A 27,014-nucleotide genomic window follows, 5' to 3' on the forward strand; every position below is an offset into this window, starting at 1 on the left:
ATAATGTTGTCCCTAATCTCACTGGAGGGGGATATTGGTAGGACAGCAAGAGTAACTCACTGTTTAGAGTGTCTGAACTTGACCTGACTCATCTAAAGTTGAGAAGATGCAGGCATTGGTAGAGTGGAGGAGAAAGAACAGAGAGATGGGTCTGTAGAGGGCAACAGGGCTGCTCTTCTGTGAATGGGAAGAAGGCATGTCTATGCTGTTTTTTTTTGAAAGTAATTTTATTAAATTATAAAAGTTTTCATTTTCGCCCCTCTTCCCAACACCCTCCCACTCCCCCCACTCCCTCTCCTCCTCCCTCTTCGTCCCTTAGGGCAGTCAGGGTTTCCTGCCCTGTGAGAAGTTCAAGTTCCTCCCCCCTCCCTCCAGGTCCAGGAAGGTGAGTATCCAAACAGACTGGATCCCCGAAATCCAGTATATGCAGAGGAAACAAGTCCCAGTGTCATAGTCAATGGCTTTTCAGAAAGACTTCGGGCCAGCCACATTCAGAGAATCCGGCCAAATTCCGAGAATCTGGTTAGATCACGTCCTCGTTCAGTCCCAGTCCAACTGGCCTTGGTAAACTCTCATTAGATCCGTTTCCTTGTATCAGTGGGTGATAGCATCCCTCGCAGTCCTGATTTCCATTTTCATGTTCTTCCTCCTTCTGCTCCTCCTTTGGACCTTGGGGGGCTCAGTCTGGTGCTCCAATGTGGGTCTCCATCTGTATCGCCCACCATCGCCAGATGAAGGATCTATGGTGATAAGCAAAATATTCATCAGTATGGTTATGGGCCAAGGCCGGTTCAGGCACCCTCTCCTCTGTCCAGAGAACAATCTGGGGATCTCTCCTTGGACCTGGGATCCCATTATAATCAAGTCTCCTGTAAACCCTAAAATGACTCCCTTAGTTGAAATATATTCTTCCCTGATCCCATATTCATCCTTCCTCCCTCCCCCCCATCCCAGGCCACTGAGCTTTCCCCATTCCTCCCCTACTCCCTTCTCTCTAACCCTCTCCCCTTCCAACAACCCTCCCCCCCCATGCACCTGAGGTTACCTGGGACTCTTGTCTATTTCCTACCTCCTGGCGGATAGCTAAATAATCTTCATCAGGTTCATCTTCTTATTTAGCTTCTCTAGGATCACGAATAATAGGCTCAAAGACCTTTAATTATGGTTAGAATCCACTTATGAGTGAATACATACCGTGTTCCTCCTTTTGGGTCTGGCTTACCTCACTCAGTAAAGCGTTTTCTATTTCCATCCATTTGCATGCAAAATTCAAGATGTCATTGTTTTTTACCGCTGAGTAAAACTCTAATGTGTATATGTTCCACACCTTTTTAAACCATTCTTCTATTGAGGGGCACCTAGGCTGTTTCCAGGTTCTGGCTATTACAAATAGTGCTGCTATGAACTGTCCCGCGCTACCTTCTTGCCAGCAAGAACGACGCGGGGCACTTAGGATCTTTCTGCAGTAAAGCTTTAATGCCCCTTGGGAGAGCGAGCATCAGCCAACATGGCGGAGACCCAGAATGAGGGGAACCCAGCCCTTATAAAGGAAACAGTCCTCGCTTCTGACGTGTCACTCTTGGATTGGTCCACTGCCCATTATCCCAGATGATGCCTCGGGAGTAGGCATGGACGCAGCGGTAGAGAGTTAACAAGCATGTGCGCTGGGATTAAAGGCATGTGCTACATCACCTTGAACTCACAGACCTGCCTGTCTCTGCTTCCCAGGCATTGGGACCAAAGGCGTGTACTACCATGCCTTGAGGTCACAGAGGTCAATCTGCCTCTGCCACCCAGGCATCAGGACTAAAGGCCTGTACCGCCACACCTTGAGGTCACAGAGGTCAATCTCTACCTTTGTTCCTTGAAGCAATGGAGAATGTGGTTGCGGCCCTCCACAATGAACATAGTAGAACAAATGCTTTTGTAGTATGTTAGGGAATCTCTAGGGTATATTCCCAAGAGTGGAATTGCTGGGTCCTGAGGGAGGTTGACTCCCAGTTTCCTGAGAAACCGCCACACTGATTTCCACAGTGGCTCCACAAGTTTGCATTCCCACCAATAATGGATGAGTGTTCCCCTCACCCCACATCCTCTCCAGCATAGGCTATCGTTGGTGTTTTTGACTTTAGCTATTCTGACAGGTGTAAGATGGTATCTCAAAGTGGTTTTGATTTGCATTTCCCTGATCGCTAAGGAGGTTGAGCATGACCTTAAGTGTCTTCTGACCATTCGAAGTTCATCTGTTTTGTGAATTCTCTGTTCAGTTCAGTACCCCATTTTTAAATTGGGTTAATTAGAGTTTTAGTGTCTAGTTTCTTGAGTTCTTTGTATATTTTGGAGATCAGACCTTTGTCTGATGAGGGGTTGGTGAAGATCTTCTCCCAGTCAGAAGGCAGCCTTTTTGTCTTACTGACAGTGTCCTTTGCTTTACAGAAGCGTCTCAGTTTCAGTAGATCCTATTTTTTCATTGTTTCTCTTATTGTCTGTGCTACTGGGGTCCTACTTAGGAAGAGGCCTCCTGTGCCTATATCTTGTAGACTACTTCCCACTTTCTCTTCCATCAGGTTCAAAGTGGACGGATTAATGTTGATGTCTTTAATCAATTTGGACTTGATTTTTGTGCATGGTGATAGATATGGATCTACTTTCATTCTTTTACAGGTTGACATCCAGTTATGCCAGCACCATTTGTTAAAGATGCTTTCCTTCTTCCATTGTGTACCTTTAGTTCCCTTGTCAAAAATTAGGTGTTCATAGGTTTGTGGGTTAATATCTGGGGCTTCTATTCGATTCCATATGTCGACTTCTCTGTTCTTATGCCAATACCAAGCTGTTTTCAATACTGTAGCTCTGTAATAGAGTTTGAAGTCAGGGATGGTAATGCCTCTAGAAGTTCTTTTATTGTATAAGATTGTTTTGGTTATCCTGTGTTTTTTGTTTTGCCATATAAACTTGATTATTGTTCTCTCAAGATCTGTGAAGAAGTTTGATGGGATTTTGATGGGGATTGCATTGAATCTATAGATTGCTTTTGGTAGAATTGCCATTTTTACTATGTTGATTCTCCCAATCCAAGAGCAGGGGAGGTCTTTCCATTTTCTGGTATCCTCCTCAATTTCTTTCTTCAAAGACTTAAAGTTCTTGTCAAATAGGTCTTTCACTTCCTTGGTTAGAGTAACCCCAAGATATTTTATGCTATTTGTGGCTATCATGAAAGGTGATGTTTCTCTGATTTCCCTCTCTGCTTCTTTATCCTTTGTGTATAGAAGGGCCACTGATTTTTTTGGAGTTGATCTTGTATCCTGCCACGTTACTAAAGGTGTTTATCAGCTGTAGGAGTTCTTTGGTAGAGTTTTTGGGGTCACTTATATATACTATCATATCGTCAGCAAATAACGAAAGTTTAACTTCATCCTTTCCAATACGAATCCCCTTGATCTCCTTATGTTGTCTTATTGCTATTGCTAGAACTTCAAGCACTATATTGAAGATGTATGGAGAGAGTGGACAGCCTTGTCGCGTTCCTGATTTTAGTGGAAAGGCTTTGAGTTTCTCTCCATTCAGTTTGATGTTAGCTGTCGGCTTGCTGTATATTGCTTTTATTATATTTAGTTATGATCCTTGTATCCCCAGTCTCTCCAACACCTTTATCATAAATGGGTGTTGAATTTTGTCAAATGCTTTTTCAGCATCTAGTGAGATGATCATATGGTTTTTTTCTTTCAGGTTATTTATATGATGGATTACATTGATAGATTTGCGTATGTTGAACCAGCCCTGCATCTCTGGAATGAAGCCGACTTGATCATAATGGATAATTTTTCTAATGTGTTCTTGGATTCGGTTTGCCAGTATTTTATTGAGAATTTTCGCGTCCATGTTCATGAGTGAGATTGGCCTGTAATTCTCTTTCTTGGTTGTGTCTTTGTGTGGTTTTGGTATTATGGTAACTGTAGCTTCATAAAAGGAGTTAGGCAATGACTCTTCTGTTTCTATATTGTGGAATACGTTAAGGTTATAGGTATTAGCTCTTCCTGGAAGTTCTGGTAGAATTCTGCATTGAAACTATCTGGTCCTGGGCTTTTTTTGGGAGGGAGATTTTTGATAACAACTTCTAATTCTTCGCGACTAACAGGTCTATTTAGATTGTTCACCTGTTCTTGGTTAAACTTTGGTATATGGTACTTATCTTAAAAAATGCCCATTTCTTTCACATTTTCCAACTTTGTGGCATATAAACTTTCATAGTAAGATCTAATGATTCTCTGAATTTTCTCTGTGTCTGTGGTTATGTCCCCCTTTTCATTTCCGATCTTATTAATTTGCATGTTCTCTCTTTGCCGTTTGATTAATTTGGATAGGGGTTTGTCAATCTTGTTGATTTTCTCCAAGAACCAGCTTTTTGATTCATTGATTCTTTGGATTGTTTTCTGTGTTTCTATTTTGTTGATTTCAGCCCTCAGTTTGATTATTTCCAGTCTTTTAGACCTCCTGGGTGAATCAGCTTCTTTTTTTTCTAGAGCTGTCAAGTGTGCTGTTAAGTCTCCAATGTGTGCTTTCTCCGTTTTCTTTAGTTGGGCACTTAGTGCTATGAACTTTCCTCTTAGCACTGCTTTCATAGTGTCCCATAGGTTTGAGTATGTTGTGTCTTTGTTTTCATTAAATTCAAGGAAGAGTTTAATTTCTTTCTTTATTTCTTCCTTGACCCAGGGGTGATTTAGTAGTTGACTGTTCAACTTCCATGAGTTTGTTGGCTTCCTGGGGAAAGCATTGTTGTTGAATTCTAATTTTAGTCCATGGTGATCTGACAAGACACAGGTGGTTACTAATATTTTTTTGTATCTGTGGAAGTTTGCTTTGTTACCGAGTATGTGGTCAATTTTCGAGAAGGTTCCATGAGCTGCAGAGAAAAAGGTATATTCTTTCCTATTTGGGTGGAGTGTTCTATAGATGTCTGTTAAGTCCATTTGATTCAATACCTCCAATAAATCTCTTAATTCTCTGTTTGGTTTCTGTCTGATTGACCTGTCCATTGGTGAGAGAGGAGTGTTGAAGTTTCCTACTATTAGTGTGTGTGGTTTGATGTCTGCCTTGAGTTCTTGAAGAGTTTCTTTTACATATGTGGGTGCCTTTATATTAGGAGCATAGATATTCAGGATTGAGACTTCCTCCTGATGAATTGTTCCTGTTATGAGTATGAAATGTCCATCTCCATTTCTTCTGATTGATTTTAGTTTGAAGTCGTTTTTGTTAGATATTAGAATGGCCACACCCGCTTGTTTCTTAGGTCCATTTGCTTGGAAAACCTTTTCCCAAACCTTTACTCTGAGTAGGTGTCTGTCTTTGTGGTTGTTGTGTGTTTCTTGTAAACAGAAGAATGTTGGATCCTGTTTTCGTATCCAATCTCTAAGTCTGTGCCTCTTTATAGGTGAATTGAGTCCATTGATATTAAGTGATATTAATGACCAGTGGTTGTTGACTCCGGTCATTTTTTTTTTTTTTTTAGGTAGTAGAGTGTATGTGTTATCCTTCTTTGATTTGTGCTTGTGAATGGTCGCTAGATGTTTGAGTTATTGTAGGCCGTGTTGGGAATGTTGGATTCCTTCGGTAGTGATTTTCCTTCTAATATTCTCTGTAAGGCTGGATTAGTGGCTACGTATTGTTTAAATTTGGTTTTATCCTGGAATATTTTGTTTTCTCCGTTGATAGTGAACGATAGCTTGGCTGGGTATAGTAGTCTGGGTTTGCATCCATGGTCTCTTAGTTTCTGCAGTACCTATATCCAGGATCTTCTGGCTTTCATGGTTTCCATAGAGAAGTCTGGTGTAAGTCTGATAGGTTTACCTTTATAAGTTACTTGACCTTTTTCCTTTGCAGCTCTTAATACTCTTTCTTTAATCTGAATGCTTTGTGTTCTGATTATTATATGGCAAGGGAATTTTTTTTTGATCCAGTCTATTCGGCGTTCTGTATGCTTCTAGAACCTTCATAGGAATATCGTTCTTTAGATTGGGAAAGTTTTCTTCTATAATTTTGTTAAATATATTTTCTGGGCCTTTGATCTGCAGTTCTTCTTCTTCAATCCCTATTATTCTTAGATTTGTTTTTTTTATTGTGTCCTAGATTTCCTGAATGTTTTGTGAAGAGAATTTGTTGGATTTGCCGTTTTCTTTGACCAGAGCATTTATTTTCTCTATGGTATCTCCAGAATCTGAGATTCGTTCTTCTATCTCTTGTATTCTATTGGTTATGCTTGATTCTGTAGTCTCCGTTCGTTTACCTAGATTTTCCATATCCAGCCGGTTCTCGGTTTGTGTTTTCTTCATTGCCTCCATTTTAGTTTTCAATTCTTGAACTGTTTCCTTTACTTGTTTGATTGTTTTTTCTTGGTTTCTCAGGGTCTCATTCACAGATTTACTTATTTCTTCAAACTTTTTGTTATATTTCTCATCTATTTCTATACTCATTTCTTCAAACTTTTTGTTATGTTTCTCATCCAATTCTTTAAGGGAGTTATTCATATCCTGTTTAAGGGACTCTATTGCTTTCATAATGGCACTTTTTTCCACTTCTTCTGGGTTAAGGTGTTCAAGTCCTTCTATTGTAGGGTCCTTGGGATCTGGTGTTTTCATGTTGTTTTTCAGATTGTTGGATGAGGTCTTGCCTTGGCGTCTGCCCATCTCTTACTTCAAATGTTCTCTATTGGAACTTCTGTTACCGAGTCAGGTTCCCTTCTTGGGCAGGGACTTCACTGACAGAATGCCCACCTTTCCTCAGGCAGGCTATTGAAGCACAGGCACTCCCTCTTTCCGGGATGCGCTTGCAATGCAGGCTCAGCTTGCAAGGCAGCTGAGCTGGGGAAATTTTATGGCCCCAGGGGGAAGGGAGAAATATAGGAATTCGTACCTGGATTGGAACTGGGATGGCAGGCGGGAGGGGGTAGCCAGCACTGCAGGGCGACCTGGGCGTCTATGAGGTCAGGGAACACCCAAGCTCCTCCTCACCGGGACCCTGCCATGACCCGAAGCAAACTCACCCCTCAGATGGTCCTCTGCTAGAAGTCAGGGCCCCTGCTGGTCAGGAATGTGGCTGAGCTGGCACCTGGTCCACCTGTCCTCAGGGAGGCCTTTAAGACCCAGGAACTGCCTCCAGCTGGGATGTGCCTATAGCCCAGGCCCAGCTCGCAAGGCAGCTGAGTTGGGGAAATTCTGTCTATGCTGTTTTTTTGGGAACCAGAGAGATCAATCCACACAAAGTGTACTGCAGGAAACAAAGGGAGAGGAGACAACTAGAGGCAATGCCCAGAGTCTGTGAGGTGCAGTCATGTGCACAAGTTCAGGTTTCTAAGAATTACTGAAAATACGGGGCACATAAGCTACAGTCAAACATTGGTCAACTCAGAGAATAAACATTCAGGGAAACAGCACTGGATAGATGGGAATGTGCCAATCCTGTATCCTTCTCCTCCTTCTTTCTTTATGAACTGGGAAGAGGATTCTGGGGATATAAAGTTAGATTTCCTTCCTGTTGAGGAAGTAAAGAGCCTGCCTAACTGTGAAGTGTTGGTGTAGGAGGTCCTTCTGCCTTTGTGTTGTTTTCATTGGTTAATACAGAAACTGCTTTGGGCCTGTTGATAGGGTAAAACTTAGGTAGGCAGGGAAAACTAAATGGCATGCTGAGATAAAGGAGGCAGAATCAGAAAGATATGCCATGGATCTGCCAGATACAGAAGCTGGAAATTTTACCTAGTACACCACTGTCACATGTCAATACACAGATTAATAGAAATGGGTTAAACTAAGATGTAAGAATTAGGCAATAAGAAACTAGAGTTAATGTGCCAAGCAGTGACTTATTAATACATTTTCTGCATTATTATTTTGGAGCTAAGCTAGCTGGACAGCTGGTACAAACAGAAGCCCCTCCTTGCAATAAAGTGTGGATTTTGTTTGTTTTGTTTTGCAGTGCTTGAGATCAAACCAAGGGACCCCATACACCTAGACACACCTCCATGGAATTCCACCTGAAATCAAGGGCTTATTTTGAAGGAAGCTTAAGGTGTTGCTATTCACCTTTAAGTTCTATAATTGTGGAATAAAGTGACTACAATATTTTTTTTATTACTTATGAGCCATCAGAAAAGTTACCAAATTGTCTCATGCTGGGTCAGATCTCTTTCTCCAAGATTTCTGCTGAAGGGACAATGGCATCCTCTGCCATCCGTCCTACCAGTATTTGGTGATGTCACTGTGTGACAGCAGTGTCTTTAAGTCATTAAGTCTTCCAGGAGTGGTGCTCTTTGGAGAGGGAGGACAACTGATAGAAGAACTGTGGAGAGCAGAGGCTTGAAACTGGGCAGGGAGGTTGGTAGGCGGCAGGGAGGTTGGTAGGCGGCAGGAAGGTTGGTAGGCGGCAGGAAGGTTGGTAGGCGGCAGGAAGGTTGGTAGGCGTCAGGAAGCCAAGTGAAGCAGAGATTTGCAGAGAAAGGTGGCTCTTCTCTGAGCCTTTGGTTTTGGCTTCTGGATCTCCACACTAGTGTAAAACAAAACAAAAACAAAAACAAAAAAATGAGAGCTTTATCCACCTCCACGTGTTCTCACTATTATATAATTCATCAAGCTGTTGGAAGAAGTGCCTAATTTCCTATGACCGGTTTCAGAATTTCTGAGATTGAGAGAATTCCTGGGTGAAATATGTGTCACACCTTAGCTGGCCAAGGTGTCAAACATCCAGCCTGGCTGAAAATGTGTGTGCATCCTTCCCATTACTTGGATTAACCTCAGGCCATTGCTCCCTACCCTGCCACCACCTCCTTTGGCCTTTACTGTTCAAAGTCTGTCACAGCATGACACTCTCATTTTCTTATTTCTTCCACCAGCGAGCTTTCCCACACTATCACCCAAAATTCCCACACTATCACATAAAGTTCTATGTCATTTTTCTTCCTTTCTGGCCAAATATTTATTTAGTACAAAATTCTTTGTGTCACTGAGTCCTGCTGTAATAATTCTACTTACATGTTATTTTATGTGTTGCATAAGTATATCGGAAGGATAGCTACACCTCAGTCATCCTGTGAACTGCTTCAAGAGACGGAAGAGTGTAGAGATTGTATTTTCCTCCATCATGGAAAAACTCGCCCCTTGCATATTTCCAAAGTTTATTTTCCTCCCTTATCTATTTTTCTATTTTTTAAAAGTTTGTTTTATTAAAAACTATGAAAGTAATGCCTACTCTCTATGAACACTGACAAGCATTAAGAAACTCACTTCTACTCTCACCAAACTTCTTTCCTGTTCATATCTTTCTGAATTTTAATCAGCATTTAAAATATATCCCAGCGACCTCAATAAGTTAATATGATATTGAAGATGAGATGATATTCAACAAAAGGACTCACAAAAACCAAGATAGTAGGAGCTCATCCCCTGCTCAGGGAACCCTGCATTGGGAGAGTTCTCTTCTGAGGTTGCTAGCTCACCCACTGCACCTCTTCCTGCTGCCAGCCACCTGGGCTTGAGAAGCCAAGGGCAAATAGAGCAGCGGGGCGGGGCGGGACGGGGACGGAAAGGAGGAGCTACAGTGCAGCTACCAATCAGGGCTCTGCTCTGTTTGCCCTTGCCAACCAATGAGGAAGCTCTGAGGCGACCTTACAGTAGGCAGTCCTTGAGCAGTCTAGACCCACAGTTCTTGTTGCTCTCCGCCGATAGGCCCATAGACCCCTCCCCTTCAAGATCCCACCCAACGAGACTCCGCCCCTCGAACGCCCATCCCATAGGACCCCGCCCCCTCGAAGCGGGGCGGGGCCGCGGCGTGAGGTGCGCGGGTGCGGTGGGCTGGCTCGTCCTGCTCGGCGACGGCGGCGGCGGCGGCGGCGGCGGCGGCGGCGGCGGCGGCGGCGGCGGCGGCGGTGGCGGATCGGATCAGCCTCCGGATTGTCCTTAGATCCCGAGCTACGAAGCTGAGCAGAGCAGGTAAGGGGCCGGTGGACAGTGGCGCCTCTCGCGGTCCCAGCTCCTGCGGCCGCGCTCTCTGGAGCCGCCGCTGGCCTCCAAGCGCCTCGCGCTAGCACCTTGCAGAGAGGCGGGCAGAGGAGGGGGTGCAGGCGCGGGCGGATCCTGGGACTGTGGGGCGCTGCGGGACGCGGCGGCTGAGCCAAGGCGGGAAGACCTGCGGGAGATGAGATTGCGGGGGACAAGGACCTGCCAAGTAGTGAAAAGCCTTTTTTATCTCCTTCGACCAGAAGAGTCTTTACTTGAGTCCTGTTTAAGTCAGGTTTATTAGGCTCTAGACACTACGAGTTCACGGAGTTCACCGCGATGTTATTTGCTCTTTTACTTAAAGTAGCCTATTTTCGAGAATTTGTTTGGGAACGTTTACCTAAGTGACAAGTAGACCCAGCACAGTGACTGGTGACTCACCTTTATCTGTGCTCAAGTGGAGAGAGAAGGGTGAAAGGAATGGGGGAGGAGTGTGTTCAGATGATGCCCGTGGGGGTTCGAGAGTACTGTGGGGGTGGACCTGCTGCTGTCATGCTACGGATGGGAGTGAAATTGTGGTTCTCCCCCAAATTCCTCCCTCCCTCTCTCTCTCCCTCTTTCTCAATCTCTCTCCCTTTCCCTTCTTTCTTTTCCTTTTCTCCCCCTCAACCAACAGCAGTGAAACAGAAAAGCCTTTAAAAAAGCAATCTGTGGACTTTAGGCTTCAGGACCGCACCTGCTGCTCCTGTAGTAATTCTTGAACACCTTTCAGACACATCCTAGGCAATTCAATACATTTAATCACCGTGATTAAATGGTCTTGGAAGAAGTACCTTGAGTGACTGTTAGCTTTTCTTTAGCCTGCCCAGAATGCCATCTGCCCACAGGTGAAATGATACCGCCCACTGAGGTTTAGAAGGCTAGCGTCTGTGCGCAGTGATGCCTTTGAAGTGCCTTCTCCTTGCCCAGGTGCACACAGGTTCCCTTAGGTGTGTTGATAAAGCTCACAGCACTTGCCAGTTATTTTTCCCGGGGACAACTGTGCTGAGAATGCCTGTTTTACAGTCACAAGAACTGAAAGCTCTTGTGATGAAAAAAAACTATAGCGGGGACACTTAACTGCCACTTTATCTGAGATCTGGGTAAGACTTGAATTTATCAAGCACAGTACAGGATCAGAGATGGTCATTTTCAAGAAATACCATCTTTTAGTATTTCTAGGCAGCTACTAAGGTAGTTTGAAAGTTCCCAGAATGGTAATTTTCCACACAGGCCTAATAATAATAATAATGATAATGATAATAATAATAGTACTGATAGTGCTTCATGAGAGTCTATTGAAATATTTTGGGGAGGGGTCTTTGCAAATCTACTAGTTTTTCACTGCACATCTAATCTAGCTTGGCAGTGTCTTTCAGGAGTTTTGTGAATTGGTCTGAAAGAATGAGGATGCATTTTGATGGATATTGATTATAAGATGACTTTAGGTAAAGTCTTTACATTTATGGGAGGATTAAAAATGTAGCAATCTTTTTTTTATTAGAATAACTCAAACATAGGAATTTAGGTAGCCACTATGGGGTGATGTCATGGCTCGGGGAACTCTAGAAGATTGTTCGGTTTTGTTAAAGGAATTAAGAACATTGAAACATCTCATAAATTATTAAATGGAATTGTTCTTACGAAGTAATCCTTTTTGTGTTTTATGTAACACATTGTGCTGTATTACAGGCATACTACATTTTGTTATAACTTACTGACTTGCCCTATAGTGTCTAGGTATCACCTCTGCTGTATTGATGGGGATTTGGGAGTGGGAAGGTAAACAGGCTCCTACCCTCTGGGGAAGGAGGCTCTTGGGAGCACTGCCAGGCCCTGGGATGTGTGGGCACCAAAGGGTGAGAGGTTGTAACTGGTAGCACAGATTAAAAGCTGCCCTGGAGTCAGCTGCATAGAGTGCGCTTCCCTTTTGAAGCAGCATCCAGGCTAACCCACATTGCAGCCAGTTTAAGGCTCTCTTGAGGGCCAGACTTAGGTTAGGTGTGCTCCAATCTTCTAATTGTGTTTTCAGTTTTGTTTTTCCCCAATAGGGTCTCGCTGTGTAGGCCAGCCTAGTCTCTCCAACACCAGCCTTCTTTACACTTAGCTTCAATGTTTGAAATGAGTGGAATCCTGAACTTTCTCAACCTAGTGAGCTGGGTATGTCTGTGGACAGCTTTAAGCAGTGTACCTTTGGCTATGGTAGGTGCTTGACTGTATAACTCAGAGTCTTCTTTTTGAGAAGCTGTGATTGATAGTAGTTGAACCTTACAGGGCATGCACTTGTGCTGCTCAGGTTAGGAACGTAGATTGGTCACAGGATTCAGCTCTGAGAAGGGCAGCACCACTGGGGAGCTGTGGAGGGCAGAAACAGCCATATTGTTGGTTAACTCTGTGACTTAAAATCTCTTGGGAAGGGTTTTCCTGTATCCATAGGTAAAGAAGTCTGAATGTCAAGAATCACTTAGTTTTGAGGGTTGTGACTTCTTCTTTTTTTTTTTTTTTGGCAAATGGAAGTTTGTTTTCAAGATTTGGAGTTGAACTCAGGCTTAAAAGGATTATGGAGCCATGGGCCAGATTTATCATGCTTCCACTGACTGTATTGCTCAGTTTCTTCCTAATATGTCTTCTGATTTAGTGCATTTTAAATTTAACTCAGTCCCTAGGAGAGTACAGAGTATCTGGTCTCTTTCCTGGGGATCGCCTTACCCACACTTGGTACCAATACCCCCATAGGTACTAAAATCTAAGGCTGGATGCTCAAATTCCGGTACAAAATGACCTGTATTTGTGTGTAGCCCTCATGCTTTGAACCATCTCTAGATTACAAGGACTGCCAGATCCTTTCCTGTTACAGCACAGATGGCACCCGAGTAGCTTCTAGGCTTTGTTGTTTAAGGAATGACGATGAAAGTCTGTTTATGCTCCTCTTCTGATCCACACTTGACTGAATCCTTAGATGGGGAGATGCACAGGTGCAGAGGCGCAGTTGTGCTTGGCTGATTTTTTTCCAGGGCTGGGTTGTCTTAAATTTTTAAAATTACACTTGTATATTCATCTATTGCATGTGTACATGCATACATACACTTGTATATTCATCTATTGCATGTGTACATGCATACTTGTATATTCATCTATTGCATGTGTACATGCATACATATACTTGTATATTCATCTATTGCATGTGTACATGCATACATACACTTGTATATTCATCTATTGCATGTGTACATGCATACATACACTTGTATATTCATCTATTGCATGTGTACATGCATACATATACTTGTATATTCATCTATTGCATGTGTACATGCATACATATACTTGCCACAGTGAGGGACAGAAGTCAAAGGACAACTGCTTATCCACATGATTTCAAGGAATCAGACTCAGGTTTGGTAACAAATACCCATACCCACCGAGCTGTCTCAGTGATTCACTGACCTCTGATTTGTCCTTTTTTTTTTTTAAATGTGCCATAGTCAAAATAGAGATTAGGCCCTTTTTTCAGGTTTGGGAGAGAAGTTGATGAGAATTTGGGGCCTGTGGGTATCGAGGAAATCAATTGACATTGTTTTGAAATATTTATAATCATTTAAACTAGGTCAGAACCCTACATTTAGGGTTTTTTCAAAATGGTGATCATTTCACCCTCAACACAAAATGTAGGCTAGTGATTTTCAAACCTTTGTGTACTGTGTAGGGCCTGTGAAAATGTGGCCCGCTGCCCTCTTCCAGAGTGTCTGATTTGATCTCTATTTCTTGTAGTTCTGGTCATTTCCAAGCTTATGCGATGCTGCTGACATGTGAAAACTATTGAATGAGTCCTAGGAGGAGATACAAGTGTCATTGTTGATACAGCCTTTGGGGTTTGAAAGGCTCTGATCTGAATGCAATCCTTACCCCTTCCTAAGTCAGTGCTTCAGACACACACACACACACACACACACACACACACACCCCATTTGGTATTTTCATACATGAACATAATGCAATTAAATTCACGTCCCTGCTTCCCCTTTCTAACTCCTCTTGGCTTGCCCTCTGCAGCACATCCTCCTCCCAACCTCATCTCTATTTCCCCTTCCTCCTCCTATTTAGTCCAATTAATGCTGCCTATATGTGCATGGATATGAGATTATACACTGGCAACCTACTAAGGGCCATAGCCCTGAAGAAAATGGAGTCTCCCTTTAGTTTCTTGGCAGCCCTTCACCTGTCAAAAACTCTTCACTTGGAAATGGGTCCTTGTGGGCCCCTCCCCTACTCATGGTGGAGTGTTGACTGGCTTGATTTTGGACAAGTCTTTGAGGTCCTCAACAGCTGCTGTGAGTTCATGATGCAGTGGCCCTGCCATGTCTTCTGTTTTTTACCTCCAAAGTGTAAATACTGGTATTACAATATTGATATCAAATAGACTTTTATGCTCCTAGCATTGTGCTTGGCCCTGTGATAAGCATGTAATAAGGGTTGGCTTGTAATCACAGAAATCAGCTAGGGTTTGAAACAATCAGAGTCCCGAGTCTTATAAATTGAAGGGAGATCTTTACAGACATGGAATTTTATATTTATCCTCACTTCCCTGCACCACACTGGGAAGTAGTATATGAACTCAATTACTGTTGTAGAATAAAGGAACAGTTTTTGAGATGTAAAATATTTGTATTAAGGGTGCCTCTCTACAAGGTTGAATTAATTTGTAAGAGTATTTTGGACTCTCATAGTAAGCCTTGTGGTCCGTGCTTAATTCAGCAAGTTTTGTTTTATCATATTATTTTTAAAGAGATGGTCTCTTGTGTGTATATGTTTTTGTCTGTTCATGAATACATGTATCTGTTCAAGTGCGTGTATGTATGTGTGTGTGTATCCAGAGGACAATCATAGGTGTGGTTCCTCAGGAGTCACACACCTTGTGTTTTGAGTGGTCTCTTACTGGTCTAGGGCTTACCCAGTAGGTGGCCAGCCAGCCTGGGATCCACCTGTCTCCACCTCCGCCATGGTGGGCCTGCACAACTGAGTGCTGGGATTGAACTCAGGTCCTCAGCTTCTCAGCTCTGTCTTCAGCGTCTCCACTGTTTTGATGCTGTCCTGGAATGCTCTAGCTGTATGTTCAGTTTTTCCAAATACTGGGATCACAGGCATGTGCCACCAACAGAATGTTCCTGGTGGTCACCTCTTGGACACTGCCTACATGTAGCAGTTTGGGGACCTTGAATGCAGTTCTTAGAGCCTCCATTTGTCACATGCCTGATTCATTTCTTTCCGCAGATCTGGGCACCACTATCTCTTTAGTGATCTTCTACAAAGTAGAATCCTTTTCTTTATGACTGTCACATTCCCTTGTTTTTATTTATTTTTGACAGTTGCCAAACTCTTACTTTTGCTTAGTTGCCATGGTTCCCGGCATCAGATTGTACACTCTGAAAGCAAGGATGTCACCTTTGATCCTGGGACTCCCAGCATGGGGTACAACAACTGGTAGCTGTTGGTTAGCTGAAGAAATGGTTCCTCTTGGGCTTCCTCTCCCTTCTCTGAGTTGGCGCTCAGTTAATGCACGCTATCATGGCACGCCATCAGCACTGTTCATGGACTGTGTTGCTTGCTTCCTGTTCTTTTTCCCTCCCTCACCTATTCCTGATCATGCCTCTCTGTTCCCGCTGACTCTGTAGGTGTGAACACCTTGTTTGGAAGCACTGTTGGCTTATGACCTGCCATGACTGTTCAGGCTCACTCTCGCCAGCCGCTGTTTTTCCACATTCTTTCTGGAGTTTCATATTTTCTGACTTCATAATTTTTTCCAATCCATGCAACAGGTGGAGCCATCCAGACACAGAGGGACATACCAGCACTCTTATTGCTAACAGCCATGTGTTCTATCATATGCTTGTTAACCGTGTTGAATTCCCTTCTCCTTTTTTGATTTGAGCATTTATTTATTTTTACCGATTTTTCTACAGGATTCACTGTCCTAACTTATATAAAAAAATCACTCTCTCCTTTGATTTAGATGTTTCCAGTGTCTTTTTCTCTGGAGCCTGACCCCTAACACTGTCAAAAAAAAGTCTTATTTTACATTAAAGTTTTTTCTTCAAAATTCTGCTCTGAACAAAATTGTCATTTTGTTATCCATCTATTTTCACTTCCTTCCATCTTGTTTAGAAAACATCTTCCCTTTAAAAATGTCATGTTTTTACATTTAAAAAAGTGTAAAGGTTAATTTTCTTCATTACATTGTCTAGAGGGTGGTGATGGTAATTCTGTCCTATACCAAGAGACATTTCTCCCCCTCACCTGTCTTTGAGTTCTCTGTGTTCTGTCTGTTCCTTTTCCAATTTCACATTTTTGCTTTAAATGCTACTGCAGTTTGCAGGCTGATAGGTGGCTGGAAGGATGGGTGGATGGATGATTGACAGATAATTGTAGAGAGATGTCTAGAAAGGTGAATGCCTCCTGTGTTGCTTTTCACTAGGAAACTGTGCCTAACATTTTGCATTTAATTTGTTAGATGTTTGGCAGTGCTGAGTTAAAATTTCCAGTCAAGTCAGGTCAACTTGTTAATATCTCTTTATAGTTCCCCAATATACCACAACTTTTGGGAATATTTTGCTTTTGGAAAGAATTTTCAGTTGACATTATCTACTTGCTTATTCTCAGGAAGGTGAGTCCCAGTTCATGCCTGATGCTTTTTACCTGGCCATTCTGTCTGCAGGAGTTGCATTCCCAGATTTCATAGGCCTTCTGTCTTTCACACCTGGCAGCCTGTTTTCTTTTAATTAAATATTTCTTATTTTAATTTTTATGTGTATGGGTGTTTTACTTGCATGCAAATCTGTATGCCATGTATATGCCTGGTGCCCACAGAGGCTGGAAGAGGGCATTGGAGGGCATTGGATTATCTGGAACTAGCGTTAAAGGAAGTTTGTGAACTACTGTGTGGTTTCTGGGAATGAAACTCATGTCCTCTGAAAGAGTAGCCAGAGCTCTTAAACTATTGAGCCATCTCTCTAGTCCCAAGCCTGAATTTTGTTCTTTTCATTAAATGCGTATAGCATTTGCTAGTGTGCATTATGAGTGCATTATATCCCTACACATATAATATATAACATTTTAATACCTAAAAAATAAGAACTGACCTAAACGTGTGTATTATTAGGTATTTACTATTCTCTGTGGGGATTATTACTGCAGGTGGGTAAAATACAAAATTATGTACCTAGGGTAATTCTACTTTAGTGATTAAGAGTAAGTTTATGTTTTTGTAAAATTCTCTTGGCTGTCTATAAATAACTTTAATAAATGTCCATGTTCAGAGCAGTTGAAAAGCAACTTGAGTAGGCATTATGATTATACATGAGTTACTTTGCAATAATTGTTTCCTAAATTTTCATAACATTATAATATTTTTAAAGAAAGAAAACAGGTTTAAAAACAACTGCATAATAGCTGGGAGTGGGGAAGGAATATCGTGTCCTGGTTAGATTTATTTATTTATTTACGTCAACTTGACAAAAGCCAGAGTCATCTGGGAAACTGAGAAAAAATCTTCCATCAGATTGGCCTGTATGCAAGTTGGGGGCATTTTCATGATTGATGACTGATGTGGGATTGCCCAGCCCACTGTGGATATTGTCACCATTAGGTAGGTTGTCCTGGGCTGTATAAGAAAGCAGGCCAAGGATTAGGAAGTCTGTTGTGAGACTGTGTCTCCTAGAAACAAAAGGAAAGCAGCACCTATGATACAGTAGCAATATGACTGACCAAAGAGAACAAAACACTTGCTATTGCAGAAGGAAGAAGTCTCACAGGACCCCACTTGGCAAAGAACTACAGGCACCAAGGACTACTAAGAGACTAAAAAAAGGCATGAGTCTCTAATTGGTTGTCTAATTCCAAGTAGTCAGCCATAAAATTATATACATACAAGTAACCCTATAGATTCAACAGGTTGTATTTATATAGTTATGCATTTTTATATATATCCATAACAATTTTAAAAAGGTCATGAATTTAGAAGGAGCAGAGGGGAGGGATATGGTAGGGGTTGGATAGAGGAAAATGATGTAATTATATTTTAATTTAAAATAAATTAAAAAAAGAAGTAGGTTCAATGAGCCTTGAGGAGCCAATCAATAAACAATGTTCCTCCATGGTCTTGGCTTCAGGTCCTGCTTCTAGGTTTGTGCCTTGAGTCCTGCCTTGACTTCCCTCTGTGATGGGCTACAGTTGTAAGCTGAAATAAAACCCTTTTCACTCCAAGTTGCCTTTTAGTTCTGGTGTTTCTCACAGCAATAGAAACCCCAGCTGGTACAGGTTGTGAAAATAGGTTATGACCTGAAGATGAGTGTGTGCATGGATGGCTCATCGTACTAACGGTCCCCTCTGTTTTAGTGTGTGTTCAGATCTTTCCCCAAAGAGTACATGAACATGCAAGAAGTGCAGCCAAAAAGCTGCGTGCCTCAGGCCTTACTGGCTTCCCACCAATGGCCAGATCCAGAATATTTTCAGGATCCTCTGGTGGGTGGTAGTATTCTTGGTCTAGTATTGGTCTCAACTTGTAGTGTTTTGTTCAGAGGATAAAGCAAAGGTCAGGTCATGTCTGAAGGCTCACTGGATGAAGCATAGCCTTAACCTTGTATCTATCTTATTGGAGCCAAAATTTTTAAACTTTGAATCAGAATCACTGCACTCACAGGAATTCATTTATCTGTCTGTTGTCTATCTGCCTGTCAATTTTTTTTCAGGGAGGGACACTTCTGCAAGAGTGAACCCAGGGCTTCATGCATGCTAAGCTCATGCTTCCCCACTGAGCTATACCTCCAGCTTATTTATTTATTTATTTATTCGTTCGTTCGTTCGTTTGTTTGTTTTTGTTTTTGCAAGACATGGTTTCTCTATAGCTTTGGAGCCTGTCTGGGAACTAGCACTTGTAGACCAGGTTGGCCTCGAACTCACAGAGATCTGCCTGCCTCTGCCTCCTGAGTGCTGGGATTAAAGGCCTGTGCCACCACTGCTCAGCTCAGCTTTTTTATTAAAATGATTTTGATGTGCTGGATGTCCTGAAGTTCATAAGGATTTATATTCCTGGGCCTCTTTGGTATAACTGGCTGATAGCATCTTTTCCAAGTACAGTTTAGGGCTAGCTCCTCTTACCTGTCTCCACATCAAGTTGGTGACCCAGATCCACCCTTTCCACTAACTGCTGAACCCTATTTTCTAGAAGCAGGGACCTGCTGCTTTTGAACTCCATCTCTGCTGTATATCTGCAAGGGAAATTGTTATTTCTTAGGGTGTTTGTGTATACTATATAGTGTACATGCATATTATGTGTGGAGGGGATGAATGTATATGTGGAAATCCAAGGTGACTGGGAGTTTTCCTTAATCATTCTTCACCTTGGACTCATTGAAGCAGGCTCTGTCAGTTGAACCCAGAGCTCAATGATGAGGCTAGTTTAGCTGGTCAGTTTGCTCTAGGTATCCCCTGCTTTTTACCTCTTCTGCATTGAGACTACAGGAGGGCCACCACAACCACTCCAATGTTGAAAATCTGAAGTTGGTCTTCCTGCTTGCTTACCCACTGAACTGCGTTGGCAACTCCTGAAGGGAATTTTAGTATGGCTAGAAAGACAGTGTCTCTGGACCCAGCGATGCCTGACCCATGCGATGTTGTTACCTTTGTTGATACTTGTGATATCACAGTAAACTCAGCCATGAACACGCTTATCTACTCGCTGCACTTTCCAGTATTTACGAGAACTTGTGAGATGTGATGTTCCTTTGTTGGAGGTACTGCAATTCTATCACTGTTAGAAAATTCACAAAGGTGCCTTGCAACCTGCCACCTGCCACCTTTAATGAAGGTTCAACAGGTTCTGTTTTAGTTTCTGTGAGTGGAACTGTGATCTTGATTTGATTCAGTTTCTACTTCTTAGCAGAATTCTTATGCTGGGCATGAGTTTCTGTTGCTTGTCCGCGATGCCCTGAGTATAGATGAACATCATCACTTGCATCTATCCTTGGGTTCCCAGAAGGCTGACATTTCAAAATCCTTTTCATTATCTCTGAGATACACTTAAGAGAGAAAAAGCAGGCTACATATTTGAAAAAATTTAAATTAGATTTCAACATTGTGAGTTGTTCTATTAGATTATAAAGTATATCTGCTCAGGATGAACAAATTAAATTTGGTTCTACAACACTTTTCTTTAGAAAAATACCAGGATTGCTAGAAATGCAATGGATTTAGGAGTTGAAAGGTGACGTGCACGGGGCAGGGGACCCTGAGATAAGTAGCAGCAGACAGACAGACAATGGACAGACAGACAGTGGAGAAAGGCTTCACAAACGTCTGAAAAACTCAGAAACATGGGAGCCATCCAAAATGTGGATTCTAAAGGGAGGCAGGTAGTGGAAACTAGACTACCTGCATCATAGGGGAGGAGGCAGGAGGTGTGTGGGCATTCTGAAGGGACAGAGTGGATTTCAGGGCCCAACATATAAACAGTAGTTTGTGATTCTCTGGAAGTAGCGTGGGTCTGAAGAACATGTGGTAGTTAGCTTGTGACTTTAGTGACATGCCTTTAATGCCCCCCTTAATGAGAATTCAGGGAGGAGGCCTCAGTACCTGAACTTCTTCTGGAAAAGAGTCAGGGGAGCTTCTGAGGGAGGCTCTTCTCCCCAGCGCTTGGGGGAGAGTTCTGACTATATTAGTAGAAACTCCCCCCTTTTGTTATAGTCTAAAAGTAGCTTAATTCATTTGGAATAAAAATAAGGTAGAATGCATTTAGAGTTTGTAAAGGAACTGGAATTTAAAAAAATTAAAACAGGATTTTTTTTTTGGTGTGTGAAGTGCTACTGTCATGTAGAATACATTGTATTTCCAGATTTGAAGATGTATAAACATGTTTGTCTTCAGAGTACTTGCAGAATAATAAGGTAGGAGAAAAACTGACCCTAATATATTTATGAAATTATATATGTATATGTATGTTGTATGTGTATGTAAATATAAATTAACAAATTAAAAATATATATTATGCCCAGGGAGAATCTCACTTTAGGACTCTGGCTGACCTTGAACTTCTAATCCTCCTGTTTTTGCTTTTTGAATGCTTGGATCCTAGGTGTGCCCACTGTATGTCTGTTGTGTGCCTGGCTTCTGCCTGGAACTGCTGGGGTTCTAAGTGTGCCCACTCTGTGCCCATTGTGTGCCTGGCCTCTGCCTGGGACTACTGGGGTCCTAGGTGTGCCTACTGTGTGCCCACTGTGTGCCCATTGTGTGCCTGGGATTGCTGGGGTTCTAGGTGTGCCTACTGTGTGCCCACTGTGTGCCCATTCTGTGCCTGGGATTGCCGGGGTTCTAGGTATGCCCACTGTGTGCCCATTTTGTGTCTTGCTTCTGCCTGGGACTGCTGGGGTTCTAGGTGTGCACACTGTGTGCCCATTGTGTGCCTGGCCTCTGCCTATGACTTCTGGGGTTTTAGGTGTGCCCACTAGGTGACCATTGTTTGACTGGCTTCTGCCTGGGACTGCCAGAGTTCTAGGTGTGCCCTTTAGGTGTGTAGCTATTGCCTTGATGTTGAGATGACAGGTGTGTTCACTGTGCCTGGCTGTTGATGTAAATTTGAATGACATCCCATGGGTAAAATGACAAATCAGCTTCTTCACTCATTGAAATGCCTCATGTTGAGATGGATCAGAAATAAGAAGTTTTAGGTGCTGGTAGCTATTTGGGTGGGGCAAGTCAGGTAACTCTCAGGAGCTTCTGTTGGAACCAGGAAGTGAGAAGGAAAGCAAACGCCTCGGTCTGTAGTCCCACACTTCTGCTTGCCTGTCTCTAGAACAGGTTTTTTTACTCTGGGTCAGACCTGTTTTCATCCCTCCCAGATTCCTTCTCATAATTTGAGTGACTGCTAAATACACAAGTGTTTCCTTCCTAGAGGAGGGAAGATTACCAGAGTGCCCTGTGCATTCCTGACCCCTTCTGGGAACCAATTGACTGTGGCCTACTGCTTTGTTTTTTTCTCTTCATTTCTCTCTAGGGTGTTTCAGAACTGTGGCCTCAGAAAAGTGCTTTTTAATTATCAGAATATGGACTGATTGCTGAACCAATACCAGGATTTGTAAAATGTTTTCAGTCCAGAACCTTACCCTTTGCAAATGATACCTACAGTGGTTTTGATATGACATTTTCTGGATTTTTCTCTTTTCCAAATGGGTCTTCAACTGGGTAACTAAGTATCCTATTTTTGCATAAAGATTAAAATGTCCTTTAAGATTGTGAGTAGTAGGCAAAGACCGATAGGTTTGGATTTGGCGACAGCTGGACAATGCTATAGCAGATCAGAGCCATAGATAGTATCTGCTGCTCATCCGTCCTGTAGGAACCGCGGTGAGCAGACTCTGCCAGGGTATGTATTCATAATTTGTTCCCAGTTCTTTGATGTTGTCCTTTCATTTTACAAATGGAAGGATTGCATCATGAATCGTATAACTAATGGTCAGGTCAGGAGATTCAAACTTAAGTGACTCATACTCTAGAACATGAGAGACCAGAAGGTGACAATGGTACAACTGAATTCATGTTGGAAACTCATCCCTCTCCTATCAATTTTTTAACTACTCTGTAATCATTCCTCCTTTGGGTCCTAACCACTATCTAGACAGGTGCACAGCACACCCACATTGGCTGGCCCTTAAACTTTTTCTACCAATGTGCACAGTTTAGTGGTAGACATCCGCTCCAGAGAAACATGAATTTGTTCTGCAACTCATGCTTGCTGTAATAGATGGGAAATTGCTTTCCAGTATGTGAGAAGATGCACATTTTTCTGTACTCCTACCCAATGATCCCACAGTGAACTTTGTTCAGTTTGAGGTATGAATCTATAGTGCTTCATAGCAATGCCATATGAAGAAGCATGGGGTGTACAGTGGGGTACAGACTGGCAGGAGCTCGCTGGTGGTACACAGGTAGATAATGGTGATGGGTGGAACCGAGGAGTCAGGTGGGTGGGGCGGGGATGGGTAATGGAGTTTTGGCCAGTGTAATTACAGCGGTAGATTAGATGGCTAAATGCCATATCTTTGACATCTATGCCTTCTTGGTTTCTAGCACGAGTTGCCCTGAACTGCCCCTTAATTGTAGGACTTTAAGGTTTTGACTTGCTTGTTCAATACCCTCTCTAACATATGCCTTTGGGTCAGTTTTGATTTCTTTTTGACATTGCCTGTTGCTTCACTGAGCTCCAGATCTGCCACTCCTCAGAATTGGAATTTTCAGTATTCTTCTTAGACTTTGAATGTCTCAGAAGTAGCATGTGTTATCTTAACTATTCTCTGCTCTCTAACCAGTCATGGTATTTTAAGGTGTCATGCCTGTCTGGAGAAGGGAATGTTCATATGTTGACAGCAATGATTAGAGACCCAGAAGCATCTTAGAATGTCAATGGCTTTGTTGGCTTTCACAGATGTGACTCAGGTAGCCTTTTTTCTGCCTCTTTGTTCGCAGTGAAGTATGCCACTGCCTGAGATAAGGCCAGATAAGACGTCATGGTTCCAGTCGAATTCACAGGAACTCTGCTGTCCCTGTTGAACAGAACGTAGTTCCCTCCAGGCCACATGCTCCACTATGAGGGGAAATATGGGTTGCCATTCTTTTCAACAACTCTGCCTGCAGCCCTCCTGTGTTCTGTAGGTCTGAACCACAACTTTTTTGTGTGTATTCAATGTCTACTGTCCTAGCCACCCAATTGAAAACCTTAGGACCACATACCCTAATAATGAGAAATGTGGACTGTAAAACTAACTGTGTAAACTTGGGTTCCTATTATAACTCTGATGATCACTGGTCTTATGAACCTGGGCGAGTATGGTCAGCTTTTCCTTACAGTGACAAATACTGAGTAAAGCAACTTATAATTTACAAAGGTTAATTTTGCTAGCAGTTTTGGATGGCCCATCCTGTGATCAGTGGGTTGCCGATTTTAGGACTGTGGGAAGACATGGTGTTGGGAGGCATAGAAGGAGTAGGAGAAAGAATGGGGTCCTGCTCTTCTCTTCAGGGGCATGCCCTTAATGACTCAAAGATCTTTTCCCCACCTTACTTCTGAAGGTTTCTGTCTTCTGATAGTTCCAAATTGAAGATCATGGCTTTTACGTACAGACTTTTGGAGGGCATTTCAGACACATGTAACTGAGCATTTCCAGGCCTCAGTTTTCTTCTGTGGATCAGGCTGATAATTAAGTTCACTTTAGATGACAGGCATGAGGGTGATTAAACACTATAAATTGCAGCATAGCCCCTGTGTGAATCAAGGGGTCAAAATTGACAATTGTTGTTTACTAAATTCTCTTCTGAAAAGGTACTTCTCTTCCCCATTCTCTGTCATGAAGTTAGTAACCAAATGGCTTCTTTCTCCTATTTCTTTCCCCTTTATGGCAGACAATCTTGTCTAGATTGCAATCTGCTGCTTGCTGACCTGGAAAGCAGAATTGTGGAGTATTATTTTAAGGTGTGCTACATTTGTTGATGCTGTGGAACATTTGTTTAATGATGCAAAGATATGTTGCATTCTTTTATGTTGCATTTGTTTAACTCTAAAGCCATATTGCTTTGCCTGTCTAAAATACCTGATTGGTGTAATAAAGAGATGAACAGTCAATAGCAAGACAGGAGAAAGGATAGGCAGGTTTGGCAGGAAGAGAGAATCAATAGGAGAAGAAGTCTGGGAAAGAAGAAAGATTAAGGAACCAGAAAAGAAAGAGCCAGCCACACTGCCAGGCACAGAATAAGAAGGAAAGAAAAGATGTGCAGAAATAGAGAAAGGTAACAGCCCAGAGGCAAAAGGTAGACAGAATAAGTTAAGAAAAGCTAGCTAGAAATTAGCCAAGCTAAGGCCAGGCATTCATAAGGAAGAATAAGACGCCATGTGTTTATTTGAGAGCTGGGTGGTGCACCCCTAAAGAACAAAGAGACAAAAGAGTAAAGAGAAAAAGCAACAACTACAAGCAGCCAGAGTCATCTTCCTTTTTAAAGATAGTCTTTGGATCTGCCACACAGAGTTTTAACTGCTGTGCAACTTTAAAAAGCCAACCAACCACATGGGAGTCTACCTAGCACTAATTTCTGTTACTGTTTTTTCTTTTTGCTTAATTAATTTTTTTAAAGAACATTTTGTGTGGTTCAGAGTGGCTTCAAATCCACTATGTAGCTGAGGATGACTCTGAACTCCTAATCCGTTGGTCTCTACTCAGCTGATGCTTGATTGCAGGTGTGCACCACTCTGCCTGTCCATTGGTCCATTCTCTTCTTTTTACACAGTATATTAGTTACTTTCACCCTACTGTGCCCAAGTGCCTGGCAGAAACAACTTAACATTGTTGTTGAAGGCCACTCGTTTATTCTTGGCTGCCCCGACCTGAAATAATCACACAGAAATCTGTATTAATTGCAACACTGTTGGTCAATAGCTTAAGCATATTGCTAGCTAGCTCTTATCTTAAGTTAGCCCATTTCTATTAATCTGTGAATCGCCATATGGTTGTGGCCTGATGGTAAGACTCTGTCTGGCATCTGTCTCCTCTGTTTGTCTCCTGCGGTGGCTCCATGACTTCTCACTGACTCTGCCTACTCTCTCCTCTTCTATCTGATTGGAACTCCTGCCTTGCCCTACTATTCTGCTAAGTCACTGGCCGAAACAGCTTTATTCATTAACCAATAAAAGCAACATATAGACAGAAGGACTTCCCACACCATAACACGAGAAAGGCTGATTTGGGCTCGTGGCTGCAGAGGGATTTTAGTGGGGAAGGCATGGTGGCATGATTCAGACCATGGTGATGAGCATGGCAGCAAAACTCTTACACTCGCACCAGGGCTTGCATGTGACCTTCAGAGGCCAGCTCCGAAGTGACTTACTTCTGCCAGCTGGGCTCCTCCTCCTAATAGCTCTTCAGTGATCAATGTATTGCCATCAGCTGGGGACCCAGTGTTAAAAACACGAGCTCATGTGAACATTTTAGATTCAAACACTAACATCTGTATGGTAGGGTTAGCTTTCTCTGTACCAAGACAGAAGTGTACTCTGAGAAGGGAATTTTTCCACTCCTGCTATATAAATTGGCACCGTGTATTGCTTCACTGGGTATGAGGCAATTTATCTCTCATAGGAGCATTTTGCTCTTGTTATGTGACCTTCATTTGGTCTGAGATGACTGTGACTTTGGAAGCCACACCCTCTTCCTCTCAGGGCCCTAACTTGTCTTTAGCAGTCAAGATAGTTGAGAAGTTTTACAACTTTGTCCAGTAATCCAGAGAGTGTTGAATAATAGTCTCTTATGCATTATTCCTGTTGAAATAATTTTTTGCCTTAATATTCGAAGTGCAGTTTTTTTTTACCCTAAAGCGTTAGAGTGGAGAGCACATGGACAAGAATGTTCCTCTGTTTCTATCCTTGAGATGTAGGGGTCTTAGCAATTGCTTAGAGTCTCTGGCTGGAAGGAAGTAGAATACAAAGTTATAAAGTAGCAAACATATGTTCTCCTTGTTCCTCTGAGCCCTGTTGGCTCTGGGTGGGTGATGGCCGCCAGGTCACCTGTTGTTCTGAGGAAGATGTGATCAGGTAACCTGTTCTGGGGAAGGTGTGGACAGGAAGAATATGGGGCAAAGTTCAGGGAAGACTTAGTAACTAGAGTGTACTTAAAATATTTAATTTATTCACTGTGTCTGTGAGTGTATGAAGTAGTGTGAAGTCACACTTCTTCAATTAATTTTTTTTGATGTTGCTGGAGATAAAACTTACTTCCTTGTAGCATGAATCCAGTTAATTACTAGAGAGATCTTTTACCTCTACCGATGCTGTAGACTGTAGGGACAATCCTCAGGCTGCCTAGACTGCACAGTGTCTCCAGCAAACCTCAGACTCCACCCTCCACTGAGTTCCTGTCTCTTCCCCTTTATAGTCCTCTCTCTGCCCAGCCATATCTCTCC

General features: G+C 42.5%; 1 protein-coding gene across 2 annotated transcripts in view; it reads left to right on the forward strand.

Moving 5' to 3' along the window:
• Positions 1-9,847: 9,847 nt before the first annotated feature.
• Positions 9,848-27,014, forward strand: part of Mpp7 (MAGUK p55 scaffold protein 7) — a 210,486-nt gene continuing 193,319 nt past the window's right edge. The window contains exon 1 of one of the 2 annotated variants that reach the window (XM_048460938.3): positions 9,848-9,977. The gene's annotated coding sequence lies outside the window, so the exon portion shown is untranslated. The remainder of the gene's footprint in view (positions 9,978-27,014) is intronic. The other variant, XM_085698908.2, reaches the window with a different exon arrangement.

Source organism: Myodes glareolus, chromosome 14, assembly GCF_982192425.1.
Source record: "Myodes glareolus chromosome 14, mMyoGla1.1, whole genome shotgun sequence".
In the NCBI taxonomy this organism is placed as follows: domain Eukaryota; kingdom Metazoa; phylum Chordata; class Mammalia; order Rodentia; family Cricetidae; genus Myodes; species Myodes glareolus.